The sequence below is a fragment of the Talpa occidentalis genome, unplaced genomic scaffold (genome assembly GCF_014898055.3).
Source record: "Talpa occidentalis isolate TD23 unplaced genomic scaffold, MPIMG_talOcc4v2.1 talOcc4.5, whole genome shotgun sequence".
Lineage (NCBI taxonomy): Eukaryota > Metazoa > Chordata > Mammalia > Eulipotyphla > Talpidae > Talpa > Talpa occidentalis.
In genome coordinates this window covers 115681103-115707989 of record NW_023604861.1, presented here as the reverse complement: position 1 = coordinate 115707989, position 26887 = coordinate 115681103, and the positions used below count along the sequence as shown (strand labels likewise).

The window sequence follows — 26887 nt, the reverse complement described above, 5'->3', positions numbered from 1 at the left end:
TCCCATTCTGTGTCCTTCAAGAAGTCTGCGCCAGTTATTCTACTTAAATTATTTCCTGTGAAGAGTGTGAATTTAGTTTTCAAAATGTAAATCATTAAAAGAGAATTTTGGTGTAAGAAGTTATTAGGAAAAAGAAAAGTCTCTTCAACAAGTAGTGCTGGGAAAATTGGAAAGTCACTGCAGAAGGAACCTTCACTGCTGTTTCATACCATACACAAAAAATTAATTTAAATGAATCAAAGACTTAGATGAAACACCTTACGCCATAAAATAAAACATAGGAAATATACTCCCTGACACTGGCTTTAGAGATTGTCTTTGGGACTTGATTGCAAGAGAAAGGGAAATGAAAGCAAAAAATAAACATATGGTACTACATCAAACTGAAAAGTTCCTATGCAGTGAAAGTGAATATTATTAAAACAAAAAAAGCCCTACTGAATGGAAGAAAATTCTTGCACAGTGCACATCCAATAAAGTTTATTATCTAAGATATATAAAGAACCCACACAACTCGACAACAAAAAAACAAGAAAATCTGAATATTCCTCCAAAGAAAATAAACAGATGGCCAACAAGAATATGAAAAAACACCCATTATCACTTATTATTAGGAAAATTCAAAACAAAACCACAATCACCTCCTCATATTTATTAGAATGGTTTGTATCAAAAAGAAACAACAAATGTTGGTGAGGATGTCGAGAAAAAGGAACGATTGTGCAGTTAGTGGGATGTAAACTGGCACAGTCTCTGTGGAAAATAGTATGGAGGGTTCTCAAAAAATTAAAAGTAGATCTATTATCTATTATATGATCTGGTAATTCTACTTCTGGGTATCAATTTGAAAAATATAATAACATTAATTGAAAAGGTAAGTGCAACCCTATGTTCACTGTAATATTATTTACAATAGCCAGAATATGGCAAGAACCCAAGTGCCCACTGGCAAATAGTTTGGTAAGAAAACATAGCACATATACAGTGGAATATTATTCAGCTATCTATATAACTGGAGGGGATTACAGTAAGTGATATAAGTCAGAAGAAGGACAAATACTGGATAATTCCATCTAGCTGTAGAACATGAAGAAACAAAGTAAAGGAATAGATAAACCAAAAGAAAATGAAGCTGTACTCCTACATACATACATAGTATAGTAGACTAATGTAAACTCAGTTAAAAAACAAGTTACATATATTTTATATATTTTAACATCATTTTTCATTTTTGCACAATGTATGCTTTTTCATTTTGGGTATAGTCCCCATACAATTCCCACCCCCCTTGTTTTGATCCTACTTCCTCCTCTCCCCTCTCTCCCATAGGTTATCTCTGGTTTATAGTTGCTTGTTGATTTTTACTTTATTATAATTAGTCTTTTTCCAGGTCCCTTATTTAGGTTTTCTAAATTCCTGCTATGAGTGACACCATCTGGTATTTTTCTTTTTCTTTCTGGCTTATTTCGCTGAGCATGATCCCTTCCAGCTCCATCCATGTTGCTGCAAATTGCATGAGTTTTTCAATAGTAATAAACAATAAATTAAAAAGAATAAAAGCAGTAGAGCTGAAAAAAAGTGTGCATTTCAAATATATTTTCATTCTTCTATTTAAATTTTTATCAGGATGGGGGAAAGCTCATTAGCACTGTTAGCAGGATAAAAATGAGCAATAATTTCTTTTATAATAAAATTTAAGAAATTTCAAAAAACAAGTTACATATACTATAGTATTGCATGAGGTCACTGGAAGCACAATAACATTATCTTTCTCTGTGAATGGATTAGGATTTTCAAATATAATAATGGTAAATAAGCATCTAGTGAATTCTTTCTACTTAAGTTGATAAAATATTTTAGATGTTTCAACTCTAATGTTATGAGTAGTTTTGCACATAGGAAAAGCACTTATATGGAAATATTTTCTATTTTTTGCTTATGCATATAAGTTACTCTATTATGCATGGCTAATTCTACATTTTGACCAAGTTCAAATCTGTTTTTTATAGACAGAGCACTAATATCAATTCCCAGCTGGCCATGTAAGAACCTTGACTAGACATTTCACAGTGTCATGAAGTGAAAATGCTTATTCTGTTTCATGCCTAGTGTTCTATCTTCAAATCTCAAAAGTATTTAAATCCAAATTAAACTACATAGTCACCATATTAATAATATCACAATGAATGGAGACAACCCTTTGTGCATCAAGAGTTATGTTAATTAAGCAGCGGAGGTAGGTTAATGATCTTCCCATTTATGATAGTTCAAGAAATACACAATTATTGAGTCATTATCAAAGATACCAATGGATTAAACGTTTAACTTCCATTCCAGCTATGTTACTATAATCATGACTATCTTTCCTCTGACAATTAAAGTTACAAGGAATCTACTATTCTCAAATACCAACATTCACAATGAAATAAGAGATGTTATTTCAATTGCATCATTTCACATTTTAATATGCAGTCACTATAGATTTTTCAAGGATGCTGTACTCTTCTAAAGGGGTTCTTCTGCACCTCTTTGTGAGATGACATGATGGAGTGAGTAGCAGATTATACTTGAAAACAATTTAACTATATATAAATATATATAAAATCAATGTGTATATACATATATGCTCTATACTGAATAAGGTTATAATAGAAATTCTCTCATATATATTGACAGATCACCAATCAATTCAATGAACACATTGGAGGCATTCTCTTATGTTTGAATAAGAAGCGTCAATTTCTGATAAGATACAGCAATCAGTGTAATCTGATCTATCAATAAAATGTATTCTTCCCCTTATCAAGTTTGGCTGATATAAATATATAAATATTTGAATGTCAGTTTAGGCTAAGTTATACTATGATTACATATCATTGTGTGAACATACACATTTACATACAATATATGTAATAACATTTCTCATGTTATGTCTCCTTTGTGGGTTGACCACAGTCTGTTTTATGTAATCGTCACCCCAAAGTCCAAGTTGTGGGAGTAAGATCTTTAGTGAATTGTTGGTTTTGTGGCAGGTAAAAAGACACTTGGTGGCAGACCACACAAAGGCTTGCAAAGCTTTACATAAGTTTACACTGATTCTGCTTGCATTTCATTTGCCCCATTAAGTCATATGGTTACACATAAGTCAGTGGATAGGGGTGTGCTAATTTGCTATAGGGAAAGGGTTTAGAAAATATTTTAAACAAAAATACAATCTACCACAGTCTTGCAATGATTTTGACATGTGAATATTCTTCTCCTTAGCTTGATATTGTAATTGGCTTCTGTGGCATGCTGGGAACTGAAACTAAATATAGTTCTGGAGGAAATTAGATAGTAGTGGTAGAGCAAGAAGATAATTGGTATTCCCTTCCAAGGTGACCTGTGAGGTCATTTTAGCCCTCTAATAAAGAGATCTATATTCAGTGATAAAGGGATGTTTTTTGGCTTTCCTGCAAGGCATTTTGGGATTTGGGCATTTAGAATTCTTGCACTTCTAAAATCATTCAAATATCAAATTCTATTTTGGGGGATATTTTCTTTTCCCAATCAACTTGCATAGAAGAGTCCTAGCGAGTCTGTGGATTTAGTCTCTTGCAATTTGCATCTCACAGGATCAGATTTCGTTTGATCTCTGTCTATATTAGCCCTCTAGCTAATTAAGGAAAGAAATTAGAGGGATCCTAGACATTTCCTGTCTCTATGACTGTGCCTTGAGTCAAAAATTTAAAACCTTGAATCTATCATTTTCACTCTTATGATATATTCAGTATTATTAGAAACAGTCTATCTCAATGTTTTTCCAATGTCATCTGGTTGTTACAGCCTATAGGAAGCTACCACTTAGCCTGCCAGAGTCAAACATTCATAGGTGAAACTTTAAGTAATATGTTTAACACTGTCCACCACAAACAATGGATGCCATTCAAAGCAGAAAAAGAGATTTTTTTCTCTTTCCCCCACCTTAAGATTCTGTTGCCTGCAACTACTTTTGTATCAACTACTTCATCAGTGAAGACCTGGTTTCAGATAACAAAACTTACTCTGAAGGCAGGCAGCCCTGATGGCTGGTCTGGAGAGAATAAATTTCTGTTGTTTTAAGCCATCAACTTCCTGGCAATGTGTAAAGGCATCCTGGAAATTAATATAAAACGTAATCTTGCTTTTCTTGACTCTGCTCTTGCTCATGGCTGACTGGTTTTTCATGTACATGGTACTTTCCAATTGTGAGCTCTTATGTGATGAGAGTTTGTGAGGGTTGGATTAAGGACATGCTCCTTTTAAAAGGACAGACAGTTATTCCAGAAGACTGAGGAGGAACATTAGCCTGGGCTGATTTTTCAAATCATTTTTATGTAAATGGTTTATATTTTAGAGGTTTCTGATGGATCCAGATTGTGAAAGTGGGGTCCCCAGATTGTGGGTGGGCATGGTAGCTGATCAGAATTCCTTGAGGAACAGCTATTTCCTTCTGGGCCAACCCTCCTGCCTTGATTAATTTGGTCTATCCATTCACTGAAGATTCAGCCAGTCTCCATCTTTTGACGATAGGCAATATCTTCAGCTTGTAGATTGCAGTAAAACCGACTTTCACTATTTATAGAGACTGGCATCTTATTACCTCTACCCAGGCCAACTTTGCTTCCACTAGTTCAATGAGAAATTAATACTCTCATTTTGTGTTAATTTTTTTTTTTATTTTGATAATTCTTTGATTTTATGCAAAGACAAGTATTTTTAAAAGACTTAAATATTTAATCCTGTGTTTATTTCTAGTAGTTTGTAGTATTAAGTATAACAGCTAGGCTAAATGTGTGGTTTAAATTTGTAATAGAGATCCAAATGTACATTCCAGAACAATATCAACTCATCAAATAAGTTTGTAACAGAGACCCAAAATAAAGTTGCAACTTCCTGATTGTGTTTATGACACCATTGAGGTAAAATGTCTGAACTGTTTATAAGATTGCTCTATACTAATTTGTACAACTGTATGTGAATCCATAACTATGCCAAAACAAACTATTTAGAATATAAAAACAAAATAGGTTAAGGGATATATGAACTTATTTCTTTTTTCACATATGGGAAAAACTAGATCCAGATGGAGGCAACTTAGGATTTTATATTTTTCAAAGACTTGGGCTGTTTTTAGGTTTTTGACTTAATATGCCTGCATTGTAGCCCTTGGCCTTATGTCCCAAATTGCACTTAAGTTAATATGTTTATGTTTCCAGAGCACAGTGGATATAGGAAAAAAAATTGGCACCACTTTCTTTCAAAGATATATCCCAAAAGTTGCATACATTGTTCTCTCTCATTTAACATGTTAGAAGTTACTTCTATGACCAAACTCTTTGAAAGTTGCCTAAAAATTTAGTCTTTATTCTGGTGGTCAGTTACCCATATTAAAATTGAGGATTCTGGGGCCTCCCCGGTGGCGCAGCGGTTGAGCGCTGGGTTGAGAAGCTGCCCGCAGCCTCTGCAGTGCCGGTTCGATCCCCGGCGCTCCCCAGCCACCGGAGGAGGCTCCCACATGGCGCGCAGACCTCTCCTGCCGCCCGCTGCTCCCCTCAGCAGTGTACTTCAGTCCTTCTGCCTGCTCTGCTCCCCGCTCTGGCTCTGGTGAATTCTCTCACCCTCCCGCGCTTCTGACTGTACCCAGTGATTGTATAAATAAATAAATAAAATAAAATAAATCTTTAAAAAAAAATAAATAAAATTGAGGATTCTAGTTCTACCAGAGAAGGGAATTATCAAGAGTCTCTGCCATGAGATAGTTTTCAGGTTGTGCCATATATAAATCATTTAATACAAAAATGTCTGTATGTTTTTTTTTATAACAGATAACAGAGAGAACATATGATCAGGCCAGGTATATCTATTTGCTTCAAAACATAAACTACAGTTGTAGAATTTAAGAATATAAAATAATATCTATGAAAAAATAGAGACTTTGGCAGATTATTAAGAGGCCTTAAACTATTATCTGCAGAATTATTAACTATAATTTATTATCACTGCATTTAGGATGATCCTTGCAGATTGGCAACTGATGTGGTTGAAGACTTAGAAGTACAATTTCTGCAATGTGATTTTTTTTTACTCTCCACCCCACAATGTAATTTTAAAATAATGTATTAAATAAGTAAGAGCATTTTCAGAAAAAAAAAAAAAAAACCCTTAGTAAAAGAACATTGTAAGCATGTTCCAGAAAATATCAATAATCAAAATCCTGAAAGCTTCAAAATACTATATTTTACATATAGTACTGTTCTTTGGAAATCAAGGTTTATTTTAAAAAGATAAAAAGCCTCTTTCTGCATGGAATCTTAGCAATCCAGGCTATCATTCACTATGGCAACTGAAAAGGAAACAATAGTCAACATCAAAATTTGGCATCCTGAGGGGGTAGTGGGTACATTTTCTTTTCCTGTGGAGTGAATCTCTCAAGAGCTAATTCAGTTATTATTCCAGTTCAAATGAATTTGCTAGATCTTTTTTTTTTTTGGTGTGGTTTTTTTTATTTTTATTTTTTTATGGAGTGTGATAGCTAGCATTTAACAATGTCTCAATAGAAGGTCATCAATACTTAAGACCTTCCTTGAAAGTGACTTCAATTCAAGTAAACATCCCAGACATGGCTACTTGTTTCTCATTGGTGGGTAGAGTGTAACTAATTTTCTATACTCTTTAAAGACTTATGCAGAGATGTACATGCTTTGCAATTGATGATACTCTGATTAAAGGATTATTAAATATATTCTGCAAATTTGATGTGTTAAAGTGACTACATAGGGCCTCCCTGGTGGCGCAAGGGGTTAAGACGCAAACTATGAAGCTCGTGGCAGCCACTGCAACATGAGATCAATTCTCAGCAGGCCATGGTGTTACACATAGGGCGCAGTAGACCTCTCTTGACTCACCCGCTGCTCCCCTCAGCAGTGTGTTTCAGTCGATCAGTCTGTTCTTTTCCCCACTCTGTCTCTGGTGAATCCTCTCACCGCCCCCCCACATCGCTGGCCTGTACCCCAGTTCTTGTATGCATAAATAAATCTTAAAAAAAAAAGTGACTACATACACACCAAAAATCATGATGCCACTGGAAAAAGCTCAGTAGAGCATTCTCAGAACTAATCATCTTTTATTACAATAGATCATTTGCCTATATGATTAAAATGCTATTATTATTGATCAACTTAAGCCCCAATGACTGTATTTGATGCATGAAATATGCTCCCTATCCAGTAGTCTAAATCATTGCCGATTTCAACTACTGGAAATTGTATACTTAATTCTACCTGTCATAAATGAGAACTGGAACTCATTAGATTTCATCTAGTTATATTCTAGATAAGGTATCGCTAAATCCACAAAAATATAATTCCATACTTTCCTGTGAAGATTGCTCTTTTATAAAATACTTTTGGGCTATTTCTTAAGAAAAACAACTTGCAAATTTTATACCTTAGGAAATATTCCATGAAGTATAAATAAATGGAAATCATTTATGGAAATGGATAAACGATAACAGAAATAATTGTATCTATATATTTATGTAAATTACCTACATCCCTATATGCAAGGGAAATGATAAAAGCAATTATGGCACACATTAAAAATTGGCGAATCTGTGTAAAGGGTATATGGGAGGTGTTTTTAATCATGAGTTGGCTAAATATTCTGTACATTTCACTAAGTTTGAAATAACTTTGAATGCAAATTAACAAATAAAAAACCTGAAGAGGAGTAAGCTATACCTAGTTCTGTTCTCCATTTACGGGTAAGCAAACTGAGGAAGGGTCAGGAATATTGTGTACCTGAGATCATAGAGGGACTCAGTGACAGCTAAGACTGGAAGAAGTGCCCTTCTTAATAGTGAAGGACTCTTGCCCTGAAGCTTTATGTATGTAATAACAGGGAGAGTAAGGTAGGGCAGGGAATAACTTATTATTCTCATTTAAAGATAAGGAATGAAAAAGAAATGTAAGCTCAGAAGGGTTAAATTGCTCTTAGGTCTCATAATTAGCAGTAGAACAAAAATTCTCACCCATTATTTTAGCTGCAAATTTCTTATTGCTTCCATTATTTAATGGACCAAATATACAGCTAAAGAAACTTTTTTTTTCTCATTTCCTTCAGAATCTTTATGTATAACATACATAGCAGAATACATACAATAACAATGTATTAGCATGATATTTTTTTGATGCCAATTATTAACAGAATAAAGGTCAGGTTTATTTTTATTTTCTATTATATTTCACACATATTAGGAACACTGTTCATGATATGAGTGAAAAACCACTGTCTTGGTTGTGGAAGAAAGTAACAAAAATGAAAAGTGAAGATGCTCAGTTGCAAATTCTAATTTTTAATTTATTTGTACTCATTCCATTCTAATATTTAATTTGCTTTTACTTATTTGATTCCAAGGGAAAATTAATGAATTAGAAAAAAACTTTCCTTTATGAGTAGGATTTTCTCATATTTTGCCTTTTATTTTTTCTTTCTTGGCATGAGGCTTTTCCTTTCTTAGCTTGATTTCCCTTACAAAACAAGAAAGGATCAAAAAAATCATTGTACCAGGCTAACCTCAAGCTAATAAAGTACAAAAAACATAAAGTAAAAAAAAAAAAAGAGTTCCCCACCCATTCTCCCAATGCAACAATAAACTTTAGGCAATAATAACTTAAAATCATCCCATTTTTTCAAAGATTTATTTATTTATGCATACAAGAACTGGGGCACAGGCAAGAGATGCGGGGGTGAGAGGATTCAATAGAGACAGAGTGGGGAACAGAACAGGCAGATCAACTGAAATACACTGCTGAGGGGAGCAATGGGCGAGTCAGGGGAGGTCTGCTGCGCCATGTGGGTAGCTCCCTGGCCAGGAATCAAACTTGTACTGCAGAGGCTACAGACAGCCTCACAGTGCTGTGCTTAATTAACCCCTTGCACCAACAGGGAGGCCCCATCCATTTTTGTTTCCTCAACTGAGACAACAGAGGTCATGGAGAGCCACACTCCACAGGCAGTGTGAGGGGTTCCTATCCACCGAATGGGGGAGGCAAGTGGAGCTGGGAAGTAGGGTGGGTACAGGGAAGCACAGAGAATATTTTATCCTGCATTTAGGAGAACAATCTTTGCTATGTTTGTTTTACGTTGGAAGAAATCTTTGAGATTTTCTGATATGGAAGCTACTTTGAAATAACAAACAGTAACTACTAACTTGTTTTGCTACAAGTAAGAGCTAAAGTTCTTTATGATTGATTCTCCCCTCCAAAATTATAATATAATCTATAATCTATAGATTTATCTTTTTCCATATATAAGCATTTAGACTGATGGGAAAATTAGAGCTGTCAAATCCATTTGATCACTTTATCATCTTTCTACCTTTCCCAATGTACTCTTGGGGATAAATCAGCACCAAGTTGCCTAACCCCAATTAGAACATTAAGAAGACTGAATCCTTCACTCTAGCCAAATTAGGACTACAATAGTTACAGACATGTCATGAGAATTTATATCAAATATTCCTTTTTTTCTAGTTTCTTGTTTGACACTTTCTTTAGACACTATGATCATTCATCTCTTTCTAAACACAAAATCTAACAAAGGTATACATGGAAACATGGTGCTTACTTAAATCAGTTTTTCACTCTATTTGATTAGTCATAAGACTTTTCTTGGGGCCTCCCTGGTGGTGCAAGGGGTTAAGACGCAGCACTATGAAGCTATTTGCAACCACTGCAGCAAGAGTTTGATCCTCAGCCAGGAAGCTGACCCCCATGGCACAGCAGACCTCTCCTGTCCCACCCACTGCTCCCTTCAGCAGTGTGATTCAGTCAATCCACCTGTTCTGCTCCCCACTCTATCTCTAATGAATCCTTTTACCCACCACATCTCTGGCCTCCACCCCAACTCTTGAATGCATAAATAAATAAATCTTTGGGGAAAAAAAAAGACTTTTCTTATGACGCAGCTTTGTGTTAAAAAAGTTATAAACACATGATCTTTTCCCTCCATTCTACATAATCAGTAGGTAAAGCGGTTCTTCAGGCTGAACGATCATGCTTCCTGCAGATGCTGGCACTCTGATGAGATCTGTCTCATAAATACAGATTAAGCTAATCAAGTACTGCCCTGCTGTGTCTCTATAAACACATTAGATTGCCTCTTTGTATCTTTGCCAGAAAAAAAGAAAATGAACAATATCTACCACCTTCTCCCCTCAAGGGTAGTGCAGGAGTTAATAAGTATGTAGAACTTTCAGAGAAAGATATAGTGCTTAGAGCTCTGAAGAGAAAATACTTGTCTATAAATGCGATCTATTGTTATTATAAGTTCTCCAAGCAGCCTGATGAAATGCCCCCTATGAACACATTTCTTACCTGTGCTATATCCAACTCACCAAACACAATTAGTACATGAAACTTGTTACGACCATAAACCACAATAGCCCAGAACTGTATAAGTTAGGCCATTTTGGATTCCATCCAGTTAGATATTGAAAGTACTATAAAGTCTTCATTATAATGTGATCCTGTGGGGATGGTTTTAGCCTAAGTTTCAATTTGTTATTTAGCATTCCAAACACAACGAGCTTTGTGTTTATGTTTTTGTTTTTATTTTAGCTATTTCTTCCTAAAATAAATCCAAGTTGAATTTGTAAAGCTTTTAACATACATCTTGCCAATGACTGGATCCAGTTTGTTAAAATTTTCACTTTCCTTTCTGAAAATGTTACCCCTCTACAAACTTGTTTTTCTCTTTCCTTTCAATTTCAAGTGTGTGAAAGCACTGACTTCATCTGTTACTTTAATTTCTTTTCCTTCCCCTTTTAACTTAAAAAGAGAAATACCCTTGGGCCTCCCTGGTGGCACAGCGGTTGAGCGCTACACTGCTACGCTGCTCGAAGCCTCTGCAGCACTGGTTTGATCCCCCGCCGCCAGCGAGGGTCCCACATGGTGCGACAGACCTCTCTTGTCGCCCGCTGCTCCCCTCAGCAGTGTATTTCATCCGTCTGCCTGTTCTGTTCCCCACTCTGGCTCTGGTGAATTCTCTCACCCTCCCACGCTTCTGACTGCACCCAGTGCTTGTATAAATAAATAAATAAATCTTAAAAAAAAAAAAGAGAGAGAAATACCCTTGATTTTACTCCAATTTACAGATTCAATTTTCTGGATGGTTATCAGTTATGTAATTAGTAGGTCCAAAATGTTCTTACTTATTTGTTTTACTGTGCCTACTCCCTCATTTATGTCTCAGATGCATTTTATGCTGTTCAGGTTTGCAGTCTCCTTCTTTGTCTTTCATTATAATTTATTCTTTTCTCCTTAGTTCTTATTATCTCAACCTTTCCTATTTTTTGTTAACTATTATTATCTTGAATAATGTCTCCCAGGAAGGACTAAAATTCTACCCTGTCCAAATTAGTATTAAAATTATGTATATCTCTACTTCCATGAGAATTTGCCTTAAATATTCTTTTTGTTATGCCAATTTCCTTCCGTGGAGTTTATTATATCTATTTACAAATCCTGGATCATGTGTAGCAGGCAATCAATAAATATTAGTTAAATACATCAACATTTGTCTAATTCCTAAGTCTTTATTATCTCCATTTTCTTTGTAACATATCTCATTTGGTATTTCAAACTTTATATAAGCATCATGATGCACAGAATATTATGATCTGAAACTCTTTTTGTGGATAGCACTTATTTTTCTTTTCTTCAATGAAGTGGGACCCTGACTCAGGGCTGAGATAGCTGACAGCAGGTTCTTCTGTATGTATGGATTGATTTTTCAACTCTCAATGCATCATTACCTCTGCCTCTGCTCCTGGCTCTCTGCTGCCCTCTAGTGGCTACAGGCTATATTCCCCCTACCTGGAGTGTCTTAAATAAAAGAACCTAGGTGAAGTTCTAGAATGTTCTCTTCCCAGAGTTTGGATTAATGCTGGCTGAGTTAAGTAGTAAGAAGTGATATGGTTTATCACAGAAGGCCAGACCCAGATCATTATGAGCCTGGCACCCCTTCATACTCCTTTCAAGGCAAGTCGCCTGTGAGCAATAACCACAATATCACCCTTGGTCTTTCAACAGATGTGTAGTTCTGCTTGTTTTACAGTTTCAATTAGCCTTACCCAAAATAATTCTTGAGAAGAAAGTCTCTTTTTAACGGCTCATTACACTTATATATCTCTTACTGAAAGGGCACGGTGTTAAACCTGAAGGTTTCAGGATATGCGGGAAGTAAGGAAAGTTCATGGAGTCAGTACTAACATAAAACTGTGTAGAATAATATCCAAAGTCCTGTACGCTGCTTTACTTTTAAATTTTTTCTCCATTATGGGATACAATTTCAATTAAGAGCAATGAAGTTTGTTTCAGCGTACTCGTGTATTGTAATAGAAGTATGACAAGTTCTGCAGTTTCATTTCTAAATGAAAAATGGAGACAATAATATTAAACCTCTATAATTCAGTTATTGCACGACTAATTTTAATTAATTGGTTTGTAAACTGTGTATTTTATGTAAACAGAAAGAATAAAATTAATATCTACTATAACACATTTACTTATAATCATTCTGGCAATTATACTTTTCTTAAACTTGTAGTCATGAAGAGCTTGATACAATAGGATGTAGTAAACATTCTTGAATTAACTTATTATGTGTTGCATGAACTCTTCATACATTTTGTATATGAATTTTATATATATGCATGCATATATACACATATATAAAATAAAGAAAACAAACGTCAGTTAAAGAATGGAAAAATATTGAGTAGGTGGAAGATGGTGATGAACAGGATCCTTACGCAATTGCTTTCTTCAGGAATATCAAGGATAGGCATCAGCAGGGAGCAGACACATCTAGAACAGGGCTGTGCAGCTGGGAAATTGAAACAATAATCATAAGTCTCCCCCAAAACAAAAGCCTGGTTCCAGACAATATAATATGCTCTTATGAGTTTTAGCAAACTTTCAAAGATGAACTAATGCCTGTTCTTCAATAATGAACTAATTCTTTCAAAAAATTGAGAAAAAAGGAAAGCTTCCAAACATACTCTAAGAGCACAACATCACTCTGATACAAAATTGACAAAGACTCCACATAGAAAAGAAAATTACAGACCAATCTCCCTGGTGACTATAGAAATAAAAGTCCTCAACAAAATTGTAGTGGAATTCAACAACACAGCAAAAGGATCATGATCACATGGGATTTATTATTTATTACAGGGACACAAGGATGGTTCAATACCTAAAAATCAACTGATGTGACTCACCACATCAATAAGAATGATAAAAGTCATATGATCACATCAATAGAGGCAAAGAAAGCATTTGATAATATTCAACATACATTTATGATAAAAACCCTCAAAAATCAGAAATTTCAATCACTAGCTATTGACTTGAATTTGATTGATGAGTATAAGACTGAATAACAGTTCCACAGCATTCATGCTCTATTTACTACCTACTCCAATCACTCACAGGGTAAGAGGATGACTTTTTAATTGATCATGAGACAAATGCATAGAGGAATAAAGATAAAGAAAAAATACTTTATTCACATTTAAAATATTACTTCAATGACTGTTGATTTTGCAAAATTTTTTGAAATTATTTCCAACCATGTGAATTTTTACATAAGGAATTTGCAGCTAAGAGAACTTAAGTGGTTTCCCAGAACACTTTGGCAAATCAGAAATCCAGCACATTTACTACTTCCTAATGTGACTCCCTATATTATATTTCTCCAGAAAGGAGATTGGGACCATTGAGAGAAAAGAGATATTGAATTTTAGCCTGAAACCAGCCTCCTCCTATAAGAGAAATCAAGTTTTGTAAAGCCCTTACTAGTAGTTTATAACAGCCCCCTCCAGGCTTTAACTTTTCCCATTGTATGTGACATGACCTGATTATTGAACAAAAACATACCTCAACCACCAAACAATTTGTTAGACCTCAATACATATGTGTTGTAGCAGACTTTACATGCATGCAGTTAGTATGTTATTGGTGATATGTCAAAATTATATTATTTAAATGTGTATTTTATTTCAATGAATATGAATTAAAATATTAAAACTGAGAGATAATTAGCTCTAATCTTTGTATTTTATGTCAAAATCTTGAAGCCTAACATATGTAGATGTTACATTTTTTCTTTATTCTTTTATGCATTTCTCTTATGATCAACTTAAAAGGCATCCTTTTGCAAAGGGAGTATTTAGAGCAAAGTAGTGGGTGGAGCCTGAAATTAACACTATAGAGTTAGAATTCAGGTTTAGTCTCAAAGATCAAAGTCAAGTCAGTAGCTAGTAACTAAAGCATGTGTCACATAAGAAACCTGATTTAGAAGCCTTAAACCAAAGGACTGATATACAGAGCTGTCAATAGAAAATTATTGACTAATAGATGTATCACTTATTCTAGACTCTTAATAGACAAAGAAACTTATGACATAATTTCAAAAGTCTGCCCACAATGCAATACTGTGTTTACAGTGACAGCTTTTACAACAAATTTAATTTTACTTTGTGGCAACTGATTTAACTCTTTGTAGACTTCCAGGGAAAGGAAGCATTGGCAAAAAGAGGCCATATATTGCCAATGTCATCTGGCCAGGTTGCTCAGTAGGCTGAATACTTGTAAGCTGCCTGAATTTGTGTATTTGCCTTTACTGTGTAGGTACCCAGAGTACCTATTAGATCAGCTGAATGATACACACAGTAAATTCTTACTCTATGTAGTGACCTAAAGAATTCTCCATGTCTGTGTTTGGAATTAGCCATGAGTGTCAAAATAAAAGGTCTTTCACACAAAGTAAAGATTCTAATAACACTTTTCTTTTTTAAAAAAACACAGCAGTTTTGGGATAAATATTGCTTAGTGAGTAAATTAGAGCAGATTTTAGAAAGTAATCTGACTGTTAATGGTTCTGCAGATCATTTAGCTGAGCCTCCTTCTTAGCAGAGGATGTATCATGACGTACATATAGACAATGACCTGGCAAAAGACAACTTAAGCTTCTAACTGGAAGACCAGTTTCCTGCCATCTCAGGCCACCTAACAATCACAGATACTCTGGACTTCCTCTAACAACAGATCTCTAGAGCTGAGCACAATCAGTGGACATCTGAGATGTGATACTGTGGTACAAAGAACTCCCACCTCATCACATACAGAACATTTCTATAGTGGGAAAAATACAATAATGGTATTTGAAGTGAACGAAGAGTATATTATCTTCTCATCAGGGAGTTTAAATTTAATTTGAATTAAGTAGGAACTAGAGAGAGGGCAAAGGCATCCTGAATTCACTTTCGCTAAGCTTTAACAGGCAACTCTTAAAGTCCAATAATTTAGTTAGTTCAGTTATTTTAAAATAGCAATAAATCAGCTAAAAGATTTACTAACCTATTAGCAGATAAAAACTACTAAATCTCTAGAAGAGAAAATAAAGGAAAACTGTAAACAATATAGAAACATTATTCAGCTACTCAACAGTTGACAGTAAAATGAGTTAATGGGAACTTATGAAAACATACACTTGTAAAATTTAAATTCTTATTTAGAATTGGTATTCTATTTTCATATAATTTTAGAGTACAAGTCTACTGACAATTATGTTGCTGTTCACATAGCTTCTTGGAGAAAAAAACTTAAATATATCAATCAATGCCTTGGTCTCAGCCTTCTAGAACAGATATGTTATATGACACATACTTCAGTCACTAGATACCAACTGGGCTTTGGCTTCTGAGACTAAGACTGTGAATTCTAACATGGTAGTATTCATTTCAGTATTAAATGGTCAGTATTGCAAGAGACCAGTGAACTGCCATGTCCCTAATACTTACTAAGGCAACAGCATCATCTTGTTCACAAGAATAGAGTGCTGGTGATTTATCTAATACCTTTACTATGGTAAAGTGCATTACCTGCATTGCATGGAATATACTAAAGAGCAAGGTTAAATATTAGGTAAGACTATTTCTTCTGAGGAATAAGTGAAAAAAACATAATTCAGAGTGATTTAGATAATTTGTCTGATCTTTGTAAGTGACAGGATTCAGTCTTTCAAATCATGTTCTTAGAATCATGTAAATCTAGTGAAATTATATTTGTTTTAGGGAAGTTATTATCAAACCTATAGACACCTAATTGTTATTTTTTGAAGGTGTTATAATTCATTTAAATAAAGTGTTCTCTGGATTAATTTTTGGCTCCTATTTTTACTAAAGCCTAAATCCATGACAGATCCACAAGATAAGTTATCACTGATTTAATAAATTTCTACATGGATGTTACTGCATGAAAGGGAATCTGATACAAATACTTTAGGAATATTCACTCATGTAATCCTCAATATCCTTTGAGACAGACTATTATTTGTGCTTGGCAGATGAGAAAAATGAAGTATAGAGAAATTTAATAATTTATCTAAGATTAAATAGCTTGTAAGTGGCAGGGCTGGGTATTGAAACTAGAGTCTGGTGAAAATCAATACTATTTATCAATCACTGAGTTACTTCATGAGTTCACCTGGTAAATTTAAATGGTAAGGCTTAAGTATCATAAATATCTATTGCCTTCCCAACTTTCTTTGATTACTGAAATTATACTTTTGCTATGTGTTTAGTTAAGATATTGAAAGCAACTAATATTCACACTTAGCTACCACTTGTGACATTTCTAAAATTTGTTCTTTAGTCCCTGAAGATGCATGGCAAATTAAGATTTTCTTACACCCATGTGGGAAATGCTACGAAATATACCCCTTTGACAATCTACAATCAAAAGTCTTGCAATAAAGAAAACCCTCTTTTTTAATTTTGTATAATATAGAGTTTTCCAAGTGTAGCCAAGTACAAAAATAATAAAAATATCCAGAGCCCAGATAACTAACTAAGCAATGCTCATAATCAAAGACTTGAGACCTAGGGTCAAGCAGTGTAGGTTCAATTTCTGAACATGCAGAGAAGGAAAAAAACAACCTCTTAAGCCTCGGTTTTCTCATTTGTGGAAGTCAAAACAGCCCCTTACTTAGAAGGTTGCTGAGGGTATATTACAGCTCAGTCACTGGGCAACCATGTCATGAAATGCCTACTAGGAAAAATTTTAAAGGCTAGTTGTACTCTGCTTTAATACCACCAGAGGTTATTTTTAATGTTTTTAACCTTCCCCCAACAAACGCATGAAAAAAGAAAATTCCCTCTCCTCCAGAAACGTGAACAAGTAGTGGCATCTTTTCAGCCTCACAATTTGCAAGAATCCATTTTACTGGATTGTTACTATTGATTAGAGAATTGAAAACCCACCTACAAACCATAAAATAATGTCCAAGTCTGAACTGTAATTGAACATAATTTCTTTGAGGAAATTGTGCCAACCATCAAAATCTCCAACCTTATTTATTTTTAAATCCCTGTGTTCTCTTCTCCGAGGTATCAACATTATTCTCCTCATTTCAGCTGTTGACATTTCTTGTTTAAATTGTAAACCTATTAGGTCACCTTGAGCACTGTTCACCAGAAGAGATATTTTTCCCAAAGAAATTTTTCCTGTGGTGACAGCAAAAATGCCAATATCCTCAAAGCCAAATTCTTTAAACAAAACACAACAAAGCAATCTTTGTGATTTTTTTCTCTTACTGTGGGTCTGATGGACTTGGTCTCTAGATACCAAACTGTGTCTCATCTTCTTTTCATCCTCGTTTTACTACATTGCCCATGTCACTAAATTTGCTACCATGAAAGATGGACAAAAGTCATGCCTTTTCCAAGTGCGTTTTCAGTCACAGAAACTTCAGGCAAAAGAATACTTTCTTGATTCATCATCTAGTTCTGAATCACAAATCAAATACATGCAGTGAGCCAATATACCCTGCAACCAAAGCAACTAGAAATAATATAAGGATGACAGGGCTGCAAAGGGAGGTGGTATTTTATTTATGGTTTTTGACTCCAATGCAGAGGATAAGCACATCCTACTGAATGTTCCCACTTATTCCTTTGTTTTCTGCATTTTTCTTTTTTCTTCCCATTGTCCAAAAAACCTAATAATGGGAATGCATTTCTACATAGCCCATTTACCTTCAGCTATTATCTCATATTCATTATCTTCTTGATCTTGACAGTTTGTTGTCACTACCTTTGGATGAGGCAACTGAGGCACCACCCTTGAACCCTCTACCTCCTAACTTTTAAAGTCTAATATAAACAAAAACACTTCTTAAGAACTAGGGGTTGGGGGGGCTATACCCTTTCTCTCTGCTGTCTCTAATCTTACTCTCCTGTGTGTATTGAGAATGGATCCAAGGAACTGCCAGACTAGGCTGGTGCTGATGCCATTACAAATGGGAACAACTTACACTGGTAATTAAACCGTTTCCAAATTCTTTTCAAATGACTTTTTTATGTTTGATAGCCCCCAAATGTTGTCTTATCTGGAGCCAAACAACAGAGCCCAGTAAATCGAGGACTGGTATCAGGGTGGAGAACAAACCCTGGAGAGCATTCAGTTCACTATATTACAAAACAAACAAGCACAAAAACAAAGCAATCTGAAAGTTACTTGAAAAGTAATCTGAAAGTGGTACAAAGCAGGGGGGAACCTGTCTAGTGTTCCAGGAAAGAAGTAATCCTGTGCATGTGTGGTTCTTTCAGTGGCCAAGATTGACAGTGGGCTGGGGCTAGAAATAAAACTAGAGAACAATCTCAAAGGTGCTTTTTACCACTTGGAAATGTAAATCATGCCTCGTTTAATACTGTGATTTATAGATTTGTTTCAAAAATCTAAAGGCAATCTCTTGTACCTTGTTAATATTTTCTTATCTATTTATAGGCTTGTGGGAAGTGCCTGGAATTGTTGTTGATGCCTGATAAATTCTTAAACTAAAGGAACCATGAAGTTAAGGTCTATTAAAGTACTGTAAGAAAACCCTTGTGCCTATGAAATTTACATTCCAATGTGCTGATCACATTCCTTTTTCTTAATGAAGGAACATTTCCACTCAAGGGTTCCCATAAGAACAGCACTATAAATTTACATTTTTTCTGGTAGGCATAAACTCAAAAGTGTTACCTCTTGAACTGGTAAAATGTAAGACTATACGAATTTGTATCTGCATATACATCTATTCTTTTGTTACAGTTTCTAATGGAGGACAGAACAGCAAGAGACAACATAGAACTGAAGATATTACAAGCATAAATATTTGATGTTAAACAGTTTTGAATGAGGATACCAAATTTAGTAGGAGTCCTGAATCAAATCATAAGCCCTCACTGTAAAGATCTGGTTCATTAGAATATAACTTTATCCTGACCTTGTTTATTTGTGTGCTTTCTTAATCTGAGAGATAAAATAATTTACTGTTTTACAGCTCTCTACGAGAAGAAGAAATGCTTTCTTTTACTCTCCTTACTCCCTATGTGCCTGCTCACAACGTTATAACCAAAAAGCATCTGTGTCAACTATTAATGGAGCAAATAAAGCATCTGCTTATGTCAGAATATCAATTGTCTACTTAGTACTTTAATCAGGCACTTAATTGTATGCTGCTTTACAGATGTAAAACATTTTAGCATGTGCCATCTCAGATAATCCTCAAACCAATATGGGAACAGGACTGGCAAATCTTGTTTTGTCGGTGGTCCTGTTGGTTAAACAACAGAAACAGAAAAAGACAGGAACAGTGGCCATTCTCACCCCATTAACAAAACTCAAAGGGTCTAAATTTTAGCTTACTGTTTTTCTGCTACTTTATATTTCTTACATCTTTACGTGATATCTAAATAGTAATATCCAAAATCTGTATCTGTCATTTGACATTTTCCTATCTGGCCAAAAGTTACTGTTTGAACTTCATTTCTCAATATTCTTGTGAATCACCCAATTCAATCAAGAGTTCACTATGTCACAAACATCCCCTGCCTCTCCCTATGGTTACATGTGCCTGGGAATTCCTCCAATGCCAAACCCCGACCCTATTACCAGGACCTCCCCTGCAGACACAGACCTTCAAAAACACTTCTGAACAAGATTTCTTTCTTCTCTGAACTTTCATTTTGCACTGTTTGCACTGCTATTCTACATTTAGAAAATGCTTCCTTGTAGATGTCTTATTGTGCAAGGATTTATGACATTATTTATTTGTGTATTTGTGTCCAAACATAGATAACTCCTGTACCACAAACATTATGCTTTCTTTGCAGAAAAAAGAATTTGTGTTATATCATTCTTTCTAATATGGTGATTTTCATGGCAATGAAAACTCTCTTTCTCTCTTCATATATATAAATGTCAACAAAACAGGCAAATGAAACTCAAAAGCAAGATTTTCTGTAGGTGCCTCCCTGGTGGCATAGGGGTTAAGTCTCAGTGCTACCATGCTATCACCCCTGTGGCCTGGGTTTGATACCTGGCCAGGGAGCTAACCCACATGGTACAGCAGACTTCTTCTTTCTTACCCGCTGCTCCCCTCAGTAGTATATTTCAGTAGATCTACCTGTTCTGCTCCCTACTCTGCCTCTGGTGAATCCTCTCATCCCTCTCAATTCATCTATGCATAAATAAATATAAATCTTTTTTAGGGCCTCCCCTGGTGGTGCAGCGGTTGAGCGCTGGGCTGTGAGGCTGCCTGCAGCCTCTGCAGCACCATTTTGCTTCCTGGCCGCTGGCGAGGGTCCCACAAAAAAACAAAACAAAACAAAAAAAAAAACTGTTTAAAAAAAATTTCTGTAGCTGACAATTATTTTCTGGCAAATCAACTGATATTTCTTATTTACTACCATACTTTGTAGTAGTAAAGTGCATTCAATCATTCTAATTCACAGGTACTTAGGGAAATCTAAAATATATCATAGCAGGTACTTAAAAGAGGCAATGAGATACATCAGTACAATTTTCATAGATCTTTTTTTTCCAATGAAATTGCCTATTAAACTTTTTGGTAGAAAGAATAATTCCACCTCACCTGCCCTCAAAGATGCTGATCATCACATGCTAATCATCAGAACTGTGAATATGTCTCTTTACAAGAAAGAGGATATTGCAGATGTTAATATTCAGATTGGGAGATTACCCTGGAATCTACAGATGGACCCAGTGACTTAAAAGTCCCTTAACAGAGAAGCAAAAGTGTCAGGATTAGAAAAATGAGATAACTATGGCACTAGAGATCAATGTGTTTCAAAGATAGAGGGAGGGGTCCTAAAATAAGTAATGCAGGTGTTTTCCAGAAACTAGAAGATGCAACAAGATATACTGCATCCTGAATTCTCCAGAAGGAATGCAGCCTTTCTATCATTTTGGTTTTAGAATCCTGAATTCTAGAACTCTGAGAATAACTTTGTATTCACTACATGTTCAATTGTTAGAACTGTTAATAGCAAATTAATATAAATGCAAAGGAGATATTTTCCTCAAAAACAAAAGTCAGGTTATATTATTTACAAAAAATAAGCTTTCTCTCCATAACATTGGATTTTATTGTATAGATTGCTAACATGGAGATCCAATATCCTGCAAAACCAGGATAACATGCTCAATTTCCTTAAATGTATGAAAAATACTGACAGTGAAAGACTTAGAGAGTTCAACATTAAATGCAGTATAACTGAACAATGCTCATAACTAAACTGCAACTTGTGCTTAGTGAAATGGAAGGGACCCTTCTTGTTAATGTACAGTGATTAGGTGCTCATGGACTTAAGGGCAATTGTGTTTGGTATTTCCCATTGGTTTCTTTCCCTATAGTTATTATCATTATCGTTTTTTTAAAGATTTATTTATTTATTTATAGAAGCACTGGGTACAGTCAGAAGCGCGGGAGGGTGAGAGAATTCGCCAGAGCCAGAGGGGAGAGTACAGAAGGCAGATTGACGAGGTACACTGCCGAGGGGAGCAGCGGGCTGCAGAAGAGGTCTGTGTGCCATGTGGGACCCTCGCCTGGTGGCTGGGAATCGCAATCCAGCTTGGCAACCCAGCGCTCAACCACTGCACCACCGGGGAGGCCTTATAATTATCATTATTATACAAGTTGTTAGAGCTGATAAAAAAATACCTAATTAATAACTGTCTTTCCATTGATCCAGTATCATTTCATGGTTATCAAATTAGCCAGGGATTCGACAGCTATAAAGCTCCAAACAAAACAAAACAAAACTGAATACACAGAACAGTGGAAGCCCCACTGAAAATTCTATCCTTATAACTTAAGTAAATTCTTCTTTCTGCCCAAAGAAAATATACTCTAACCTGCAGTCATCTTCTCTGTTAAAAAAATCAGTCTATCACAGTTGGGTTAAATAAATTGAGAATATATAAACAAAAGATATTTCTCTGCCACACAGAAATGAAATGCAGGGGTGGTATTGTAACAGGACATGGATAAATGTTCTTGATGATTTGTTAAGTAATAAAAAGCACAAGACAAAGCAATCTGTAGAGCAGAAGTTCCCAATCTTTTTAGTTTCAAGATATCGAAGATATAGTATGTGTATTATATCTATTCATTTTATTAGAAATACAGATATATTTAATATGTGTATATGTTAAATCATTTAAAGCAACAATTAAGGATCCATTGTCTATTTACATTAATAACATATTCATATAAATAGCTATTTTTTCCCAAACATAACAATTTAGTGAGAATAGTGGCACTGTATTGCATTTTGCACAATTTCTTGAATGTCTTGCTTAATAGAAAGCAGTTGGATTCTTACACCTATTTCTGACTTCTGAGCTCTGAAACCTGTTCTATTTTTGTGAGAAGACAAGAATGAAAAAGACAAACGATGTCTTAGTACTATGATGAAAATAGTTTTAAGGTCATGAACTCCATGAAAGAATCTGGAAGACCTCCAGAGATGCAAGGGCCATACTTTAAGAACATACACTGTATCACATATAAACATGCTGTCTGTCTATCTGTTAATCAGTTAATAAATCATCTACCTACCTATCCATAATTTTATTAGAAAAGGTTCTGGAAGAATTTTGACTGCATTTGCATCAAACACTGTTACTAGCTTAATATTGCAGTTATCATATACTACAAAAATAATACTATACAATACTATTTTTAGTTACCATATTGAATGATTGCCATGTTACCAGCATTGGGATAAACACTTAAAATTATTCTATTCATGATTTCACAAAAGTCCTATGAAGCACATAATCTCATCTTAGGAAAGGAAACTCATTTCACAAGCGAGGAAACAGATGAGAAAAAGTATGCTGTTATATCGCAATTGGTAGAACCAGGATCTTATTTTAACATGTCTCACTCTGAAACCCATATTATAAGATATAATTACAAAATCTAAGAGAAAATTTAATGAACAGAGCATCAAAGCCTATTTATCTGTGATCTTGCATGCACTTTCAGTCTTTGGCTCTTTATAAATGCAAACATTTTGAGGAAAGGAAAATGTCCAATAATTGATGCCACTCCAAGTAAGCAAGTTCATAGTCATTTTTTTAACATAATAAGTTTCTTTCCATTGACACAGAAACCTATTTTTCCAATTACACTATGAGTATAAAAGTTGCATATTCTAAGAAAACAAAAATGAGTTGAATATAAGTTTTTTCTATTTAAGTAGAGTTTCTAACTCTTAGAACATTATGACCATTTTTTAATAATTCATTGTAAAATAAGTTATTGTGTTTGTCTTTCTAATCAGAGTTCTGGCCTAGGGAACACTTACTGTATTTCTTTCTTCCTAAGAAATTGATCAAATAACTAATCAACTCATCAATCATTCAGAATGAGTTACCTTATACTTTTGAGTCCATCCACATAGAATATCAAATAAGGATGGCAGCAATTAGATTTTACAATTAACATTGAAAAAGGTTTGACTTTAAATCATTTCTAAATCTAAGTTCTAAATCACCAGTGTGCCCAATAAATGGTGTATATGCAAGGTTCAGATGTGCATTTTTCTGGTCAATAAGTAAAAAAAATGATCATATTTACAAATGGATCAGTGACCCAGAATAGCTGGCAATCATATCCTTCATTAAAACTCACTCCATCATGAAAAAAAATCTAAATTACTTTATATCATTATCAATACTAAAATAGTCACCTGGAGTAAAAAAAAAAATACTTCTCAGAAATAATTACATGTATATATAAGAGTTAACTTCTCTATACAAATAAGATTTATCCATTACAGTAAGTTAATTTATAAATTTTTAAAAATCTATTGAAAGAAATAAGAGGAAAATAATATAAACAGTGATTTAAAGAAATTTGAATTCAAAGTTAAGAATATAAGGACATTTGAGATTAATTCAATTTTAATTTGAAATATATTTCCCCTCATGTAATGAAATTCTAATGAAATGTTATACTCAAAGAAATAATACTCTATAATCTTTGCTTTGATTAGGACCCATCATGAATGAAATCACTTTTAAAGATTGTTACAAATCCTTTTACATTGTTTCTGGAAAGGATAATCAATTTTATTTTGATAAATGTTCTAACAATTTTGATGTTATAAAAACAGGTTGTTGGGCCTCCCTGGTAGTGCAGGAGTTAAGTCTCAGCATTATCATGCTATTTATTGCTCCTGTGGCCTGAGTTCAATCCCTGCCCAGGGAGCTACCTACATGGTGCAGCAGACCTCTCCTGCCTTGCCCGCTGCTCCCCTCAGCAGTGTATTTCAGTAGTTCTGCCTGTTCTGCTCCCTACTCTGTCTGGTGAATCCTCTCACTCCCTGCACCTCTGGCCTAAACTCCAGTTCTTGTATGTATAAATAAATAAAAATAAAGCTTCAAAAAGAAAAAGATGTTGTTCCCTTTATTCAAAACTGCATCATGAGGTTTTATATAAACACTTATTTTTTTTATGACCCAGTTACACCAGAGGGATAATGAGTACAAAGTTGCTTTTTTAAATCCTCATTTTAATATCTATAAAATGTATTCTTATCAGTAACACTCAACCTCATTATTCAGATAGAGACAGGAGTGTCCAATAATAAATTCCCTTTAGTTTCCTTGTATCCTCCCCAACTGATGACAGTATCATACTCCAAACTGGAGATAGTAAAAGGAATAAGGACCAGAACATGATTTGAAGTATTATAAATACAATATCAGCTCCAAAATAACCTAGAGTTAGACCACCTCCACATATATGCAATCAGATAACATTCCTGTTTCAAGAAATTCTGTAGAGATATCACTTAATCATACAACTTCAGGACCTATATTCTAATCAGAAAAGACTATCACTTCAAGTAGAACACTGTCACAGAAAGCTACCTCCATAAATAACTCAAGGCTATTGGGGTTTCATGTTCTATACTCTCACTTCTTTGTTTTTAATCAAAATTCCCTTGTAAAACCATTTAAGTCTTTCCACACAAGCCAACAATGCCATTGCTAGATAACTGATGGAAGAATACAAAACATGATTTCAAAGTGATATACGCACTCCTATGTTCATTTCAACACTATAACAGCCAAGTTATAGAAACAACCTAAGTGCCCAAGGACAGTTGAGTGGATCACGAAGCTGTGGTATTTATACACAATGGAATACTACTTATTTTGTACTTTGTGACAAAATGGATGGAACTGGAGATTATGCTAAATAAGTCAGATAGAGAAAGACAAAAAAACCTGATTTCATGCATATATAGAATATAGAGAAACAAAATCTTCAGATGAAATACAAAATTAAACCAAATGAAACTCTAGAAATCTGAGTATACAATTGAGGCTACCAGGAGGCGAGTTTGGCATGATGGAAAACAATTGGGGGAGGGGGCCCAATGGACTACAGTGGAGGATAGTGGTCACTTTGGTGGTGGATGTGGAAAATGTATCTATTCCTCTAAATGATATACAGTATTGTAGACTTTACCTAAATAAACAAATTCTTTTTAAAAAGGAATTTTGAGGTAATAACTCAGATTCCGATTATTGTTGAATAACTCGTTCATTTTTAAACACTATACAAATGGTATTTCATGAATCTTGACACTAAAAGAAAATGTAGAATTAATTGACATTTATGCCAGGACCTGAGTTCCTCCCACACACTGAAGATGATGTAGAAATGATACACTCATGTATGGAATACAAAGGAAAAAAAATCACATTTTTTAAAAAATAGCACATCTTTAGATAATTTAGCTTTTCATTCTAAAAGACAGCTGTGTTTGGGTTTCGTCTACCCCAACAGAACTGAACTTATAGTTGTTTTAGAATAAAAAGTGTGGTGTCAGCTGACTCTAATGTTCAGGGACTGTGCTGACACGAAAAATTCCAGGCCTTGAAGGATGTCACCAAGAACCTTTCTCTTTATTATTTATCTGCTTGAATGTTGTGTATTTTCTCTCCTCTTGCCAGGATGAGAAATGGTGAGGAAGTGATGTGCCTTTTGATGGTTACAGGTTTACAAAATTAAATGTTTTTCATCTTAGAAAGAAGAGAGAGCTTTTCTCATTTGATTCTGTAAAGACAGGATTGTAGAGGCATTCAAGAGTCTCAGGGCCATATGAGGAAACTTGTTATAGCTCTAGCTTTCAATATATTAAGACTGGCAGCCCACTAACAAATACCCATGGGTTATAAGAGGTCATGCTGGTCTGATTAAACAACAGATTCTATTATAATAACCTCATATTGAAACCATGACTCATGCATAAGCAAACCCTATCTTGTTCAGGCATTCATGTAGCTTCTTAGACATCAGCAATGTCTTTTTCCCTGCTCACTCTTTGTCCTCGATTTGTATGAAGTCAGTTGTATTACACAGGAAAGTCTTTTCAAAATGACTCTCTGCACAGTTCATACATGTTATGAACTTCTTTCTCCTCAAG

At 34.7% G+C, this 26887-nt stretch overlaps 1 protein-coding gene across 2 annotated transcripts in view; it reads right to left on the bottom strand.

Annotated features, from left to right (window-relative positions):
- Nucleotides 1-26887, bottom strand: part of SLC8A1 (solute carrier family 8 member A1) — a 664135-nt gene that overhangs the window by 531935 nt on the left and 105313 nt on the right. The gene's annotated exons all lie outside the window — the stretch shown is intronic.